Source organism: Entelurus aequoreus, linkage group LG27 (assembly GCF_033978785.1).
Source record: "Entelurus aequoreus isolate RoL-2023_Sb linkage group LG27, RoL_Eaeq_v1.1, whole genome shotgun sequence".
Taxonomy (NCBI): Eukaryota; Metazoa; Chordata; class Actinopteri; order Syngnathiformes; family Syngnathidae; genus Entelurus; species Entelurus aequoreus.
The window spans coordinates 10,902,300-10,921,699 of record NC_084757.1 but is presented as its reverse complement, the minus strand read 5'-3'; the positions used below and the strand labels follow the sequence as shown (position 1 = coordinate 10,921,699).

General features: G+C 35.4%; 2 protein-coding genes across 6 annotated transcripts in view; one reads left to right on the top strand and one right to left on the bottom strand.

Annotated features, from left to right (window-relative positions):
• The window catches only part of LOC133644392 (cyanocobalamin reductase / alkylcobalamin dealkylase-like), a 137,086-nt gene that overhangs the window by 38,907 nt on the left and 78,779 nt on the right, over window positions 1–19,400 (bottom strand). The window contains exon 8 of one of the 5 annotated variants that reach the window (XM_062038819.1): window positions 10,054–10,748. The exons of the other annotated variants lie outside the window; for them this stretch is intronic. The gene's annotated coding sequence lies outside the window, so the exon portion shown is untranslated. Of the gene's footprint in view, window positions 1–10,053; window positions 10,749–19,400 lie in introns of those variants that run through there. 5 annotated transcript variants of the gene reach the window in all.
• The window catches only part of LOC133644391 (leucine-rich repeat-containing protein 52-like), a 33,624-nt gene that overhangs the window by 12,651 nt on the left and 1,573 nt on the right, over window positions 1–19,400 (top strand). The gene's annotated exons all lie outside the window — the stretch shown is intronic.

The window sequence follows — 19,400 nt, the reverse complement described above, 5'->3', positions numbered from 1 at the left end:
TGTTAATGTGTTGTTACCGTGTTGTTAATGTGTTGCTAATGTGTTGTTAATGTGTTGTCAATATGTTGTTACCGTGTTGTTTTTGTGTTGTTAATGTTTTGTTAATGTGTTGTTAATGTGTTGTTCATGTGTTGTTCATGTGTTGTTACTGTGTTGTTCATGTGTTATTACTGTGTTGTTTTTGTGTTGTTACCGTGTTGTTAATGTGTTGCTAATGTGTTGTTAATGTGACGTTAATGTGTTGTTAATGTGTTGTTACCGTGTTGTTTTTGTGTTGTTAATGTTTTGTTAATGTGTTGTTAATGTGTTGTTCATGTGTTGTTACCGTGTTGTTTTTGTGTTGTTAATGTGTTGTTAATGTTTTGTTAATGTGTTGTTCATGTGTTGTTACCGTGTTGTTTTTGTGTTGTTAATGTTTTGTTAATGTGTTGTTAATGTGTTGTTACTGTGTTCATGTGTTGTTACCGTGTTGTTTTTGTGTTGTTAATGTGTTGTTAATGTGTTGTTACGTGTTGTTTTTGTGTTGTTAATGTGTTGTTACTGTGTTGTTACCGTGTTGTTAATGTGTTGTTAATGTGTTATTAATGGGTTGTTAAAGTGTTGTTACCGTGTTGTTTTTGTGTTGTTAATGTGTTATTAATGGGTTGTTAATGTGTTGTTACCGTGTTGTTTTTGTGTTGTTAATGTGTTGTTAATGTGTTATTAATAGGTTGTTAATGTGTTGTTACCGTGTTGTTTTAGTGTTGTTAATGTGTTGTTAATGTGTTGTTAATGTGTTGTTACGTGTTGTTAATGTGTTGTTACCATGTTTTTACGTGTTGTTAATGTGTCGTAATGGGTTGTCAATGTGTTGTTAATCTGTTGTTAATGTGTTGTTAATGTGTTGTTACCGTGTTGTTAATGTGTTGTTACCGTGTTGTTACCGTGTTTTTACGTGTTGTTAATGTGTCGGTAATGGGTTGTCAATGTGTTGTTAATGTGTTGTTACCGTGTTGTTAATGTGTTGTTACCGTGTTGTTAATGTGTTTTTACCGTGTTGTTACCGTGTTTTTACGTGTTGTTAATGTGTCGGTAATGGGTTGTCAATGTGTTGTTAATGTGTTGTTACCGTGTTGTTAATGTGTTGTTACCGTGTTGTTAATGTGTTTTTACCGTGTTGTTAATGTGCTGTTAATGTGTTGTTACCGTGTTGTTAATGTGTTGGTAATGGGTTGTTACCGTGTTGTTTTTGTGTTGTCAATGTGTTGTTAATGTGTTGACGTACACAAAGTAAGCCCCAATAGAAGGGAGAAGTCCCCTTGTGGGGGGAGTCAAGTGGACTTCTCAGGCTGCCCCGGTGAGACCAACAAGATCAGTGTTGTTAATGTGTTGTTACTGTGTTGTTACCGTGTTGTTAATGTGTTGTTCATGTGTTGTTACCGTGTTGTTTTTGTGTTGTTAATGTGTTGTTAATGTTTTGTTAATGTGTTGTTCATGTGTTGTTACCGTGTTGTTAAAATTAACAACACATGTTAATGTGTTGTTACTGTGTTCATGTGTTGTTACCGTGTTGTTTTTGTGTTGTTAATGTGTTGTTAATGTGTTGTTACGTGTTGTTTTTGTGTTGTTAATGTGTTGTTACTGTGTTGTTACCGTGTTGTTAATGTGTTGTTAATGTGTTATTAATGGGTTGTTAAAGTGTTGTTACCGTGTTGTTTTTGTGTTGTTAATGTGTTATTAATGGGTTGTTAATGTGTTGTTACCGTGTTGTTTTTGTGTTGTTAATGTGTTGTTAATGTGTTATTAATAGGTTGTTAATGTGTTGTTACCGTGTTGTTTTAGTGTTGTTAATGTGTTGTTAATGTGTTGTTAATGTGTTGTTACGTGTTGTTAATGTGTTGTTACCATGTTTTTACGTGTTGTTAATGTGTCGTAATGGGTTGTCAATGTGTTGTTAATGTGTTGTTAATGTGTTGTTAATGTGTTGTTACCGTGTTGTTAATGTGTTGTTACCGTGTTGTTACCGTGTTTTTACGTGTTGTTAATGTGTCGGTAATGGGTTGTCAATGTGTTGTTAATGTGTTGTTACCGTGTTGTTAATGTGTTTTTACGTGTTGTTACCGTGTTTTTACGTGTTGTTAATGTGTCGGTAATAGGTTGTCAATGTGTTGTTAATGTGTTGTTACCGTGTTGTTAATGTGTTGTTACCGTGTTGTTAATGTGTTTTTACCGTGTTGTTTTTGTGTTGTTAATGTGTTATTAATGGGTTGTTAATGTGTTGTTACCGTGTTGTTTTTGTGTTGTTAATGTGTTATTAATAGGTTGTTAATGTGTTGTTACCGTGTTGTTACTGTGTTGTTCATGTGTTATTACTGTGTTGTTTTTGTGTTGTTACCGTGTTGTTAATGTGTTGTTACGTGTTGTTAATGTGTTGTTACCGTGTTGTTACCGTGTTTTTACGTGTTGTTAATGTGTTGTTACCGTGTTGTTACCGTGTTTTTACGTGTTGTTAATGTGTCGGTAATGGGTTGTCAATGTGTTGTTAATGTGTTGTTACCGTGTTGTTAATGTGTTGTTACTGTGTTGTTAATGTGTTTTTACCGTGTTGCTAATGTGCTGTTAATGTGTTGTTACCGTGTTGTTTTTGTGTTGTTAATGTGTTGTTAATGTGTTGTTACGTGTTGTTTTTGTGTTGTTAATGTGTTGTTACTGTGTTGTTACCGTGTTGTTAATGTGTTGTTAATGTGTTGTTACCGTGTTGTTAATGTGTTGTTAACGTGTTGTTACCGTGTTTTTACGTGTTGTTAATGTGTTGTTACCGTGTTGTTACCGTGTTTTTACGTGTTGTTAATGTGTCGGTAATGGGTTGTCAATGTGTTGTTAATGTGTTGTTACCGTGTTGTTAATGTGTTGTTACTGTGTTGTTAATGTGTTTTTACCGTGTTGTTAATGTGCTGTTAATGTGTTGTTACCGTGTTGTTTTTGTGTTGTTAATGTGTTGTTAATGTGTTGTTTTTGTGTTGTTAATGTGTTGTTACTGTGTTGTTACCGTGTTGTTAATGTGTTGTTAATGTGTTATTAATGGGTTGTTAAAGTGTTGTTACCGTGTTGTTTTTGTGTTGTTAATGTGTTGTTAATGTGTTATTAATGGGTTGTTAATGTGTTGTTACCGTGTTGTTTTTGTGTTGTTAATGTGTTGTTAATGTGTTATTAATAGGTTGTTAATATGTTGTTACCGTGTTGTTTTAGTGTTGTTAATGTGTTGTTACGTGTTGTTAATGTGTTGTTACCGTGTTTTTACGTGTTGTTCATGTGTCGGTAATGGGTTGTCAATGTGTTGTTAATGTGTTGTTACCGTGTTGTTAATGTGTTGTTACCGTGTTGTTACCGTGTTTTTACGTGTTGTTAATGTGTCGGTAATGGGTTGTCAATGTGTTGTTAATGTGTTGTTACCGTGTTGTTAATGTGTTGTTACCGTGTTGTTACCGTGTTTTTACCGTGTTGTTAATGTGTTGTTACCGTGTTGTTAATGTGTTGGTAATGGGTTGTTACCGTGTTGTTTCGGTGTTGTTAATGTGTTGACGTACACAAAGTAAGCCCCAATAGAAGGGAGAAGTCCCCTTGTGGGGGAGTCAAGTGGACTTCTCAGGCTGCCCCGGAGAGACCAACAAGATCAGGACTAATGAGACACCAGTCAAATTCCTCTATGGCAATTCCTGCATTCAATACAGGTGCGCATTCATTATTCATCACCACTCCGCCGTCCCAGCTGCTGTGGAGAGACGCGTATCCAATTCAATTGTGCTGCACAGCCACAACAAACTGTACGGGCAAAAGTAATGGGACGCCTTCACATTTGTTTTCACTGCATTCAACACTACAGGCAGGAAAAAGTCGACAGACGCTCTTGACTTGCTACTACATTTTTATTTCCTTTTTTTTGCCACATTTGTGAGGTCAGATTATTTAACTTAAGTTTGGCGTGAACATTTTTTGTCCCCCTATGGGGGGCATGACAGAAAGATTAAGAACCACTGTTTATGAGCAACAAACACGAGAAACAAGATGACCCCAATATCTAAAAAAAAATTCAAATAAATAGAATAACAGGCTACACATCCTGAAATGAAGCTGTGGCAACTCTCCATTAGTCAGCTACAGATGTGAGCGCTTTGTTGTTCTTCTTTTCTTTAGCGAATAGGCCAACCTGTGATGATGATGATGACACCTTGAAGTGCGCCATGTGTCAGTACTGTTAGTGGGTGGAGCCTAGCGACCAAAACTGCCCCACGCCATCATTTCTGCACTTTAGCTGATCAGAGACGGATAACTAAACTGATGGGTGATGATAAATTACAAAACATGTTTTGCAAATGACAGGAAGTGGGCGGGGCACAGCGCCAAACTTTGATCTGATGGATCGCCACAAACACGAAACGTTAAAAACTTAGTTTTACAAGTTCAGATCTTGATCCTAATTGCAACAAATGATGATGTGGCTTTATTTAATTTGTATTTTATTCTATTTTATTTAATTTGCATTTTATTTTATTTAATTTGTATTACATTTCATTTTATTTTATTTCATTTGTATTTTATTTCATTTTATTTTATTTTATTTGTATTTTAATTCATTTTATTTTATGTCATTTGTATTTTATTTCATTTTATTTTATTTTATTTCATTTGTATTTTATTTCATTTAATTTTTTGTAATTTTTCATTTCATTTGATTAAATTTTTCCTTTATTTTCATTTTTCATTTCATTTCATTTTATCTTATTTTATTTTATTTCATTTGTGTTTTATTTCATTTGTATTTTTTGTCATTTTATTTTTTGTCATTTTTCATTTCATTTGATTACATTTTTCCTTTAATTTTTCATTTCATTTTATTTATTATTATTTAATGTTTCATTTTCTACCGTTTATCCCTTTTGGGGTCGCGGGGGGTGCTGGAGCCTATCCTAGCTGCATTCGGGCGGAAGGCAGGGTACACCCTGGACAAGTCGCCACCTCCTCACAGGGCCAACAAAGATAGACAACATTCACACTCACATTCACACACATTTAATTTTTCATTTCATTTGCATTTTATTTCATTTTATTTCATTTGTATTTTATTTCATTTAATTTTACTTTATTTCATTTGTATTTTATTTCAATTTATTTTATTTTATTTCATTTGTATTTTATTTCACTTAATTTTTAGTTATTTTTCATTTTATTTCATAAAATTTTTCCTTTAATTTTTCATTTCAATTAATTTATTTTTATTTAATGTTTAATTTTTCGTTACATTTTTCATTTAATTTTTTATTTCATTCCGTTTCATTTTACATTATTTTATTATATTTTATTTCATTATATTAGGGCCCGAGCAGCGTAGCAAGCACCGCAAGGGCCCTATTGAAATTGTTGTGTTTTTTATTCTATACGTTTGGACGCCTTTTTGAGGCGCTTAACATGCGTAAAAAGTCTGAAATGTTCTTATTGGAGTTGATCGCGATTTGGATGTGAATCGATTTTTTTTTGTGCACAACTACCTTTCGTTGCTGTTAAAATGTAAGTTTGATGTTAGCACTGTTAACTAACAGAGCTGGAGCATGTGTGTGTAAACATATACAAGGCGCATTAAAGGAGTCATATTATTATTGTTATTATTTTTCTAAATGTGAAACACTTCCTTATCTAATTTCACCTATTTTGGTTGAAAATATTTTTTGCAAACCAGAAATTATAGTCTGCAAATGATGTGTTGTTGTTGAGTGTCGGTGCTGTCTAGAGCTCGGCAGAGTAACCGTGTAATACTCTTCCATATCAGTAGGTGGCAGCCGGTAGCTAATTGCTTTGTAGATGTCGGAAACAGCGGGAGGCAGTGTGCAGGTAAAAAGGTGTCTAATGTTTAAACCAAAAATAAACAAAAGGTGAGTGCCGCTAAGAAAAGGCATTGAAGCGTAGGGAAGGCTATGCAGAACGAAACTAAAACTGAACTGGCTACAAAGTAAACAAAAACAGAATGCTGGACGACAGCAAAGACTTACAAAGATGGCGTCCACAATGTACATCCGAACATGACATGACAATCAACAATGTCCCCACAAAGAAGGGGAAAAACAACTGAAATAGTCTTGATTGCTAAAACAAAGTAGATGCGGGGAAATATCGCTCAAAGGAAGACATGAAACTGCTACAGGAAAATACCAAAAAAAGACGAAAAGCCACCAAAAATAGGAGCGCAAGACAAGAAGTAAAACACTACACACAGGAAAACAGCAAAAAACTCAAAATAAGTCATGGCATGATGTGACAGTACACCTACTTTGAGACAAGAGCTATATTGATGCATGCTTGGTTATGCTTTAAAGTCATATCCAACAATTGCAACAACGACTTTTTACTGTCAACTGAGTTCCGTTTTCTGATGGTGGCGTGCTTCCGGATTTTTTCAACGCAGAAAATGTGCCATTGCTCAAAATAGGTTGAAAAACACTGGTCTACATAACATGTAATGGTGGTTCTTTGGTAAAATGTTGCATAGATGATGTTTTACAGATCATCTTCGAGCCGCTTTCTGACAGTCGCTTCAGGATGCGCCGTTTTGTGGGCGGTCTTATTTACGTGGCTCACCTTCGACAGCGTCTTCTCCCCGTCATCTTTGTTGTAGCGGTGTAGCGTGCAAGGACGGGAGTTGAAGAAGTGTCAAAAGATGGAGCTAACTGTTTTAATGACATTCAGACTTCACTTCAATCAGTAACGTGTGTCCCGTGAAAAAACGTCCGACCAGAACTCTATTAACTAAAGTTCCTTTGGGTGAATAAAGTAAACTCACTACACCGGTATGTTTTAGCGCTTTCATGGCGAGTTTACTGACAGATATAAGTAAGAACTTTACACTACTTTATATTACAAGCGGAGGATGAATGTCCCATAACAAGAAGATAGAGAAAAAGAAGAAGCTTATCGACACGGACTACAAAGGCTACGGACTACGCGCGCAATTTTTCAGGACTTATGCAGATCCCAAATACAGATCAGCAGGTACCAGAAGGTAAGAAAAGTTTATTTTGCATAATATTGTGAAACAAAACGCCAGATAATATGTCTTACCTTATACACACACCATAATAATACTAGTATGTTGAAGCACAGTACAATCCATCAAGCGGTGCGGCTTCATAGCTTACCAAAGTCGTACTAAAACATTTTGATAGATTTTTGAGCGCCGTGTGTAATGTTCTATATTCTCAATGGAACATATAAAATGTTGGTGTTGTTTACTTGAGTCATATTGCAGTCTACACGTTTCTCTTATGTGTGACTGCCATCTACTGGTCACACTTATCAGTTCATCATGTACCAAATAACATTGCTTCGAGGTCGGTAAGCAAAACCAGAATGATTCCGTACATTAGGCGCACCGGGTTATAAGGCGCACTGTCGAGTTTTGGGAAGAAGGAAAAAAAAAGATTTTAAGTGCGCCTTATAGTCCGAAGAATACGGTAATCACACTTTTGAATAGCGATTAGTTGTCTCCTCACTTTGCACTGTTGTCTGCATTGACCTGATCACCTTTCAGGTCACCTTCCGTGGTTCAGGTAAAAAAAAGCATGTGTGCTCAACATAAATGATGTAATTAATCAGCATTAAAAGTGATTAATGCGATACATTTTGTGTTTAATCACATGCGTTAACTCTGACAGCCCTACTAGAAAACAATGTTTGTTCCAAAATGTGGGAATTAATGGTTAAGATTGGGCTGAGTCACTTTGTTTCTTTGCTACTCTGTTATTTTAAAATATATATATATATATATTTTTATATTCCTACATCCCATCAGTCAGCCATGATGTCTCGGCCGGGATGTCCTTGACATTTCCGCCGCTTGTCAGCGCTCTTATCGCTCACTCTTTTAAAGTCCGAGTATTAAAAAATTGCTGCACTTGAACTCGTTCTTGCCGGACTAAGAGGGAAGGTGAGGCCGCTTTGTGTAAAGCTTGATAGAGACGATAATGTCGGAATTAAAACGCAGCGGAATAACTTTTTAGCGAACATGACGGGCGTGGACGTGGACGCGGACGCCGAGGAAGACCTTGCAGAAGTCATCCGCGCGGCGACGATTTGCATATTTGGCGCACGTTTTTTGTGTGAAAAAAATGGTGGTGATATACTTATTAATAAAACACCAAAATGTAAAGACGACACAGCATATATTCCACATGATCACAGCATTAACCTACAGGACAGAGAGATTATAAACAGACTAATATTGTCACTAAGTATGCTAATCAGCGATCGCAAATCTTATTTATTCCAGTTCTAAATCAATTAATAATTTTAAATATTATTATAAATATTACAATTATAGATATATATATATAATATATATTTTCATATTATTTTAATATATTTTCAATAAATTATATATATATATATATATATATATATATATATATATATATATATATATATATATATATATATATATATATATATATATATATATATATACATACATCAATATATATAAATATATATATATATATATATATATATATATATATATATATATATATATATATATATATACATACATCAATATATATAAATATATATATATATATATATATATATATATATATATATATATATAAATATATATATCAATATATATCAATATATATATATATAAATAAATATATATATCAATATATATATATATGTCAATATATATAAATATATATATATATATAAAAATAAATATATATATATACAGTATATATAAATATAAATATACATATAAATATAAATATGTATATAAATATGTATATATATATATATAAATATATATATATATATATACAGTATATATAATTATAAATATATATATAAATATAAATATGTATATAAATATAAATATGTATATAAATATGTATATATATATATAAATATATATATAAATATATAAATATATATAAATATAAAATAAATAAAATAAATAAATATATTTATAAATAAATATAAATATGTATATAGATATGTATATATATATATAAATATGTATACATATATATATATACATATGTTTATATATATACATATATATATATAAATATAAATATACATATAAATATAGATATGTATATAAATATGTATATAAATATGTATATATATATATATACAAATATATATATATATATATACAGTATATATATATAAATATATATATATATATATATAAATATGTATATATATATATATATATATATATATAAATATATAAATATAAAATAAATGAAATAAATAAATATATTTATAAATAAATATAAGTATGTATATAGATATGTGTATATATATATAAATATGTATACATATATATATATATATATATATACATATGTATATATATATATATATATATATATATATATATATATATATATATATATATATATATATATATATATATATATATATACTGTATATATACTGTATATATATATATGCAGTATATATATATATATATTAGGGTTGTACGGTATACCGGTATTAGTTTTCATTTTCGGTACTATACTGTCTATGAAACGTACCCCCGAGTCTTCGTCACGTCATGACATTGCTGGTTGTACGAGCAGAGGAGCTCGTTCGGCAGCGCACACACACAGAGTACTTACAAACAGACATAGTGTGTAGACAGAACAGGGAGAACGGACGCATTTTGGCTTGAAAACTAAAGATAAAGTTGAAGTTTAAAAAAAACGCCCGCCGGAAGAGGTGCTTTAAGACATGGCTAGCTAGCTAGCGGCTAATGTTCAATGTTTGATAGATTTTTGAGCGACGTGTGTAATGTTCTATGTTGGCAATGGAACATATAAAATGTTGGTGTTGCAGTCTACACGTATCTCTTATGTTTGACTGCCATCTACTGATCACACTTATCATTACACCATGTACCAAATAAAATATGTTCGAGATCGGTAAGCAAAACCAGAATCATTTCGTACATTAGGCGCACCGGTTTTATAATGGGCACTGTTGAGTTTTGAAAAAAAATAAAAAAGGATTTTAAGTGCGCCTTATTGTCCAGAAAATACGGTAATATCTTTTCCGCTTGTAGAACTTTTTCACCATTATTAATAATCATTAATGCATTTAAATGTATGATGATGATATTTCAGTCATTTTAAGGTGCTTTCATTTGAACTTCTGTGGTGAACATCACTTTTTGGACACGTCCTTGTGCGAGGCACACCTGCAGAACACAACACTTGAGTACAGTTTGGAAGATTCCCTAAAAACTTTTCATTATTATTATTCACCTGCGAGACTTATCAGGAGCCGCAGGCTTCCAACGTGAAACGTTTATCGAGCTAAACGCATCACACGGCGCACGGCCAAGCCTAAGAATAGTTGACCTTTTCTGCATTCACGCCTTCGCGCTGCTCTCTTACTCAAATACGGCGTTAGTCACAACGCCGCCGTGCAGCCATCCGCCTTCCCGTCATTTCTCCGTATGATCTCGTCTTCCTCTGGCACAGGATAAGTGGGGAGCCAGTGAAGGTCAGCTTGCAACTGCTCTCATTCTCTCTCTCTCTTTTTGCTCTTCATGCCACTCTATTTTTTCCATGGCTGTTCAGGCGATTGAACATTTATTCTCCCTTCAGCTCTTTTTCACTCTATTTCCTTCATGGCCTCTCTGTCCTCTGGTCGGCTTTGTCATCTTCACACTCTGCCCTCTATTTGACTCTTTTGGCCCGTGGACCACTTGGCTTCACACACACACACACACACACACACACACACACACACACACACACACACACACACACACACACACACACACACACACACACACACACACACACACACACACACACACACACACACACACACACACACACACACACACCCCTTATATCCACGCCTCTACAACTCAGGTAGTAACACACACACATTCTTGTATTTGTTACCTTCTTGAGACCTCCGAAAAATGCCTACGTCTTTAGGACCAGCCTTTCTAGATATATAAAGATGTGTATTTACAACATGAATAATATATACAAACTATGCAAATATAAAAAAGGTAAGTTTTTCCTTTTTTTTGTTTGTAATTGTTTTTTAATCTTCATTATTTACTTCAAGTTATTACAGTATGTCTCTATATACATATTTATTTTATTTTTGTATTAATTTTGACCACACACTTGTTATTACATATGTTGACCAGAGGGGGAGCACTTTTAAAAGCGACACAGTCAATTTGAAAAATCCCTCCTTTTTGGGACCACCCTAATGTTGATAGATGTCACCAGCAGGGGTGCAAATGAGACATTGTGTATTAGATGCAATGTTATTGGGACCATGATTTATGTCATCACTTGTTCACACCTCCTCATATGGAAGATACTTTTCCTTGTTGATGTCTCAAGATGGGTAGAAATACAAGAAAGAAAAAACACACACACACACACATATTCTTGTATTTCTTACCTTCTTGAGACCTCCGAAAAATGCCTACCTCTTTATGACCAGCCTTTCTAGGTATATAAAGATGTGTATTTACAACATTAATAATATATACATACTATGCAAATATAAAGAAGGTAAGCTTTTAGTTAATTTTAATTTTTTGAATTTTTTCTTTGTAATTGGTTTTTAATCGTCATTATTTACTTCAAGTTATTACAATATGTCTCTATATACATGTTGATTTAATTTTTTTAAATTAATTTTGGCCACACACTTGTTACTACATATGTTGACCAGAGGGGGAGCACTTCAAATTTCTTACACACACTTGTTATTTCATACGTTGACCAGAGGGGGAGCACTTTTAAAAGCGACACAGTCAATTTGAAAAATCCCTCCTTTTTGGGACCACCCTAATGTTGATAGATGTCACCAGCAGGGGTGCAAATGAGACATTGTGTATTAGATGCAATGTTATTGGGACCATGATTTATGTCATCACTTGTTCACACCTCCTCATATGGAAGATACGTTTCCTTGTTGATGTCTCAAGATGGGTAGAAATACAAGAAAGAAAAAAAACACACACACACACATATTCTTGTATTTCTTACCTTCTTGAGACCTCCGAAAAATGCCTACCTCTTTATGACCAGCCTTTCTAGGTATATAAAGATGTGTATTTACAACATTAATAATATATACATACTATGCAAATATAAAGAAGGTAAGCTTTTAGTTAATTTTAATTTTTTGAATTTTTTCTTTGTAATTGGTTTTTAATCGTCATTATTTACTTCAAGTTATTACAATATGTCTCTATATACATGTTGATTTAATTTTTTTAAATTAATTTTGGCCACACACTTGTTACTACATATGTTGACCAGAGGGGGAGCACTTCAAATTTCTTACACACACTTGTTATTTCATACGTTGACCAGAGGGGGAGCACTTTTAAAAGCGACACACAGTCAATTAGAAAAATCCCTCCTTTTTGGGACCACCCTAATGTTGATAGATGTCACCAGCAGGGGTGCAAATGAGACATTCTCTATTAGATGCAATGTTATTGGGACCATGATTTATGTCATCACATGTTCACACCTCCTCATATGGAAGATACTTTTCCTTCTTCATGTCTCAAGATGGTTGGAAATACAAGTACACACACTCATACACACATACACAGATTGTTGTATTTGTGACCTTCTTGAGACTTCCAAAAAATGCCTCCCTCTTTAGGACCACCCTTTCTAGATATATAAAGATTTGTATTTACAACATTAATAATATATACATACTATGCAAATATAAAAAAGGTAAGCTTTTACTTAAATTTTTTTTTTTTTTTTTGTAATTGTTTTTTTAATCTTTATTATTTACTTCAAGTTATTACAGTATGTCTTTATATACATATTTATTTATTTATTTTTATTTAATTTTGGCCACACACTTGTTATTACATATGTTGACCAGAGGGGGAGCACTTTTCAATTAGAAAAATCTCTTCTTTGTGGGACCACCCTACCACCGGGGGTGCAAATGAGACATTCTCTATTAGATTAAATGGTTTTCTGTATTGGGACCATGATTTATGTCCTAACTTGTTCACACCTCCTCATATGGAAGCTACTTTTCCTTGTTGATGTCTCAAAAGGGTAAAAATACAAGAACACACACACACACAAACAAACAAACACATACATTCTTGTATTATTTACCTTCTTAAGACCTCTGAAAAAAACCTACCTCTTTAGGACCACCCTTTCTAGATATATAAAGATTTGTATTTACAACATTAATAATATATACATACTATGCAAATATAAAAAAGGCAAGCTTTAAGTAATTTTTTTATTTTTTTTGAATTTTTTGTTTATAATTGGTTTTTAATATTCATTATTTACTTCAAGTCATTACAGTATGTCTCTATATACATATTTAGTTATTTTAAAAAAATACATTTTGGCCGAAGGGGGAGCACTTCAAATTTCTTACACACACTTGTTATTTCATATGTTGACCAGAGGGGGAACACTTTTAAAAGCGACACACAATCAATTAGAAAAATCCCTCTTTTTTGGGACCACCCTAATGTTGATAGATGTCACCAGCAGGGGTGCAAATGAGACATTGTCTATTAGATGCAATGTTATTGGGACCCTGATTTATGTCATCACTTGTTCTGCTGTAAAAATGGATTATTAATCTACTTGTTCATTTACTGTTAATATCTCCTTATTTTCCGTTTTAACATGTTCTATCTACACTTCTGTTAAAATGTAATAATCACTTATTCTTCTCTTCTTTGGATGCTTTACATTAGTTTTGGATGATACCACAAATTTAGGTATCGATCCGATACCAAGTAGTTACAGGATCATACATTGGTCATAATCAAAGTCCTCATGTGTCCAGGGACGTATTTCCTGAGGTTATAAACATAATATACATTTTAAAAAAAGGAAAATATATTTTGTGACGATAAAAAATATCGATGTAATCATAGTAGTATCGACTAGATACGCTCCTGTACTTGGTATCATTACAGTGGATGTCAGGTGTAGATCCACCCATGGCATTTGTTTACATCCAGGCACGCTAGCTTTTGTTAGCGGTGACGCTAATGAACTATTGTATCCTCCTAGGGCAGAGGTCGGCAACCCGCGGCTCTAGAGCCGCATGCGGCTCTTTAGCGCCGCCCTAGTGGCTCTCTGAAGCTTTTTCAAAAATGTATGAAAAATGGAAAAAGATGAGGGGAAAAAATTATTTGTTGTTGTTTTAATATGGTTTCTGTAGGAGGACAAACATGACACAAACCTCCCTAATTGTTATAAAGCACACTGTTTGTATTAAACATGCTCCAGTATTTGGCGAGCGCCGTTTTGTCCTACCAATTTTGGCGGTCCTTGAACTCACCTTTAGTGTGTTTACATGTATAACTTCCTCCGACTTTCTAGGACGTGTTTTATGCCACTTCTTTTTCTGTCTCATTTTGTCCACCAAACTTTTAACGTTGTACGTGAATACACAAAGGTGAGTTTTGTTGATGTTATTGACTTGTGTGGAGTGCTAATCAAACATATTTGGTCACTGCATGACTGCAAGCTAATCGATGCTAACATGCTATTTAGGCTAGCTATATGTACATATTGCATCATTATGCCTCATTTGTAGCTATATTTGAGCTCATTTAGTTTCCTTTAAGTCATCTCAATTCAATGTATATCTCATGACACACTATCTGTATGTAATATGGCTTCTAATTTGTTGCGGCTCCAGACAGATTTGTTTTTGTATTTTTGGTCCAATATGGCTCTTTCAACATTTTAGGTTGCCGACCCCTGTCCTAGGGTGTGTAGTGAAGCATGTTTAGCTATTCCTCGTCCTGCAGTGATAATGATTCTGTTAAGAAACTTACTTTATTCGTCGCCATGAAGGCGAGATTTAGTGATTTAGAAGTAGCTACAACACTGCAGACTCCGGATGGATGTTCGCTGCTAGCTGGCTAGCCATGTCTTAAAGCACCTCTTCCTGAGGGCGTTTCAGTGTTATAACTTCACCTTTATCTTTACTTTTTAAGCCAAAATGCGTCCTTTCTCCCTTTTCTGTCTACACACTGTGTCTGCTTGTAAGTACTCTGTGATTGTGCGCTGCCGAACATGCTCCTCTGCTCGTAAAACCAGCAATGTCACGACGCGCCATCATGCCCGGGAACCGATACTTTTCACAGAGTATAGTACCGTTTTTGATTCATTAGTACCGCGATACTATACTAGTACCGGTATACCGTACAACCCTAGTTCATATTTTCTGGACTTATGCGGATCCCAAATACCCCAAAGCAGGTGGTAACCGGTCAGAAAAGTGGGTTTTGCACACCAGTAAGAAGGAAGGTGGGGTGATGGCGAGCAGACGGCGACAAAGAGTGACGGAGGCGACCCGACGGCCTTCACACAGGAAGGAGGGCTGAGACAGGAAGAGGAAGCGTGCCGAGACAATAAGGAGGGAAATGTAAGGTGACAGTTTGGGGAAGTTGTGTCCCATTTATCCATGTGAAGACACATGAAGATCTTCTTTTAGAAATCAACTCGAGCAGGCCTTTCCTTGCAAGCAGTATTGATCCTTCCTACCATCGTCAGACCTTTCACCTTACAGGTGCATGAGTGCACCATAATTGACGCGTTAGCAGCGAAAAGGACGCCATATTCCGTTCAAAACTTGGGAGACACACATTTTTGCAGCAAATTCCTAAAAAAAAACAAAGGAACTTGGACCACTATAAACATATTGTCAGATCCTTGCATTGACATTTTGACAGAAGGTCCAAAGGTGTGATTTAGAATCATCGGTAGCTAAAAAAAATAATTACCGTAATTTTCGGGCTATGGAGCGCACCGATATTTAAGCTGCAACCACCAAATTTTAGAAGAAATATTTTTCCACATGTTAGCCGCACCGCAGATATATACAAAATAGTTTGTCTATGTTTACTCGCATACTTTAATTGTTTCCAAATGGTGCCTGTAAAACGGCAGTAAAACGGCTGATCAAACAAAACAGAAGTCATTATCATGGACCCACTAGCTGCGGAAGCCAGCTCTCCAATCAGCTAAACAGATTCAATAACTTTGATTGATTGATTGATTGAAACGTTTATTAGTAGATTGCACAGTACAGTACATATTCCGTACAATTGACCACTAAATGGTAACACCCGAATACGTTTTTCAACTTGTTTAAGTCGGGGTCCACGTTAATCAATTCATGGTAATTGAACTCCGAGCTGACGTTTTGGTGAATTTAGGAAACTGAAACAATACAATAAGAATGCTATTGTAAGTTAATAATACTAACACAGACACTTGTAAACGTGTTAGCATATTAGCTAGTGCTAACGACGCTAGCTTGACTACATTAAGATAGCACGTACAAACATGCATGAAAACACTCCTACAAACATCACACACGGGACGGGATTAGTAAGAATGAATTGTTTTAGTTATATTGTAAAACTTACTTTACCATGAATTGATTAACGTGGACCCCGACTTAAACAAGTTAAAAAACGTATTCGGGTGTTACCATTTAGCAGTCAATTGTACGGAATATGTACTGTACTGTGCAATCTACTAATAAAAGTTTCAATCAATCAATCAAAAACAAACGTGGATGAAGAATCCCTTCGAGCGGAAACGCTATGGACGGATAAAGAACAAAACGGGATATACTTCCGGTTCAAGGCGCGAAACAGGAAGTACATTTTCAACCAGCAGCACCCGCAGTGAGCAAACTGGTCCAAAAGAAGGCGCCGTAGCACAAACAACAACACAGTAACCCTGTCCGAGTTTTATGACAACTATTTGTTGAATACGAAACATTATGGCCGTTAGCGAAGAATAATCCGTAAATTAGCCGCACCATTTTAGTAGCGGCTTTAGTCCGGAAAATACAGTAAAATATAAATAACTATAAAACAATGAACTAGAAAGTCGCCCTCCCCTCCCCTTCCTGTCTGGAGCTAATTCCTTCACTCTCTCTCCTCGTGGTTGACCGAGCTCAACCTCTCTTGGGCGAGTCAATTGCGCATGAAGGTAGGGCGCGGTGATGAGGTTGATAATTAGCGGCGGCGCTAATGAGAGATGAAGTGAGATGAGATGATAAAAAGATGGCTGATGGCTGTGTCAGATAGACCGTCCCAAGCACAACGCTCCTCTTAACGGTGCCGCTAATCAACGTGAGCGCTGTATGCTAATGCCTGCCGTGTCATTGAGGCGGAGTGAAAAGGGCGAGTAAAGCACACAGCTGAACACGTATGACCTCTGACCTCCCCTGAGATGTGGAGAAAAGTTTCCATTTTGTGGTCTTTGGCAACTATTTAAAGCCAGAAGTGTCACATTGATGCTTAAAACCATAGACATCTTATAAGTAGACGCAGCATGGAGCGCTACTGCCTACTGGCGCTGACGAGACGCGGGGCCGCCATCTTGGAGTGGTGATCTGCTCCACTCAGTGCAATTCATTTGGAACTGTCAGCGCATTTAATTCATCTTACCTCACTGAATACCACTGATTTTCGCGCGTTTTTTTTTGTCGTACGTGTAGCTATGATAAAGGACACATGTTTTTATCCTCTCATCTCCCCGTCATCTTTGTTGTAGCGGTGTAGCGTGCAAGGACGGGAGTGGAAGAAGTGTCAAAAGATGGCGCTAACTGTTTTAATGACATTCAGACTTTACTTCAATCGATAACGGAGCAGCATCTCCTCATCCGGAAACAACACCACCAGAAATGTGTCCCATGAAAAAACGTCCGACCGGAACTCTCTAATAACTAAAGTTCCTTGGGTGAATAATGTAAACTCACTACACCGGTATGTTTTAGCGCTTTCATGGCGAGTTTACTAAAAGATATAAGTAAGAACTTTACAGTACTTTATATTAGAAATGGCAACAGCGGAGGATGAATGTCCCATAACAAGAAGATAGAGGAAAAAGAAGAAGCTTATCGACTACAGTGTCGGATGTGCGCAAATTTTCAGGACTTATGCAGATCTGAAATACAGATCAGCAGATATCAGATGGTATGAAAAGTTGGTTTTGAATAATATTGTGAATCAAAACGCCAGATAATATGTCTGCTAATGGTTGCCATTTTGCGGTCCTTATACACACACCATAGTAATACTGGTATCTCTGACTACGGTAGCCGTAATGGGCCGACAAACCATCAAGCGGTGCGGCTTCAAAGTCATACTAAAACATTTTGGCGGATTTTTGAACACCGTTTGTCATGTTCTTTTTTTTTCAATGGAACATTTAAAGTTTTGGTGTCATACTGCAGTCTACACGTATTTCTTATGTGTGACTGCCATCATATTGCAGTCTACACATATTTCTTATGTGTGACTGCCATCATATTGCAGTCTACACGTATTTCTTATGTGTGACTGCCATCATATTGCAGTCTACACGTATTTCTTATGTGTGACTGCCATCATATTGCAGTCTACACGTATTTCTTATGTGTGACTGCCATCATATTGCAGTCTACACGTATTTCTTATGTGTGAAAGCCATCATATTGCAGTCTACACGTATTTCTTATGTGTGACTGCCATCATATTGCAGTCTACACGTGTCTCTTATGTGTGACTGCCATCATATTGCAGTCTACACGTGTCTCTTATGTGTGACTGCCATCATATTGCAGTCTACACGTATTTCTTATGTGTGACTGCCATCATATTGCAGTCTACACGTATTTCTTATGTGTGACTGCCATCATATTGCAGTCTACACGTATCTCTTATGTGTGACTGCCATCAAATTGCAGTCTACACGTATTTTTTATGTGTGACTGCCATCATATTGCAGTCTACACGTATTTCTTATGTGTGACTGCCATCATATTGCAGTCTACACGTGTCTCTTATGTGTGACTGCCATCATATTGCAGTCTACACGTGTCTCTTATGTGTGACTGCCATCATATTGCAGTCTACATGTATTTCTTATGTGTGACTGCCATCATATTGCAGTCTACACGTGTCTCTTATGTGTGACTGCCATCATATTGCAGTCTACACGTGTCTCTTATGTGTGACTGCCATCATATTGCAGTCTACACGTGTCTCTTATGTGTGACTGCCATCTACTGGTCACACTTATCATTACACCATGCACCAAATAAAATAGCTTCGAGGTCAGTGAGCACAACCGGAATTATTCCGTACATTAGGCGCACCGGGTTATAAGGCGCAATGAAAGGATTTTAAGTGCGCTTTATATACTGAAAAATATGGTAAGTATTTATTTAAACTGGAGGGTTTTATCAGGAAGGACATCTGGCGCAAAAAAACTAAGTGGAAAATGAAAACAGTTTTGTGTTCGTGACGGTGCTTGACATCGAAATTGGGCCAAAAAATTCTATATTTTTTAAATTCTGGC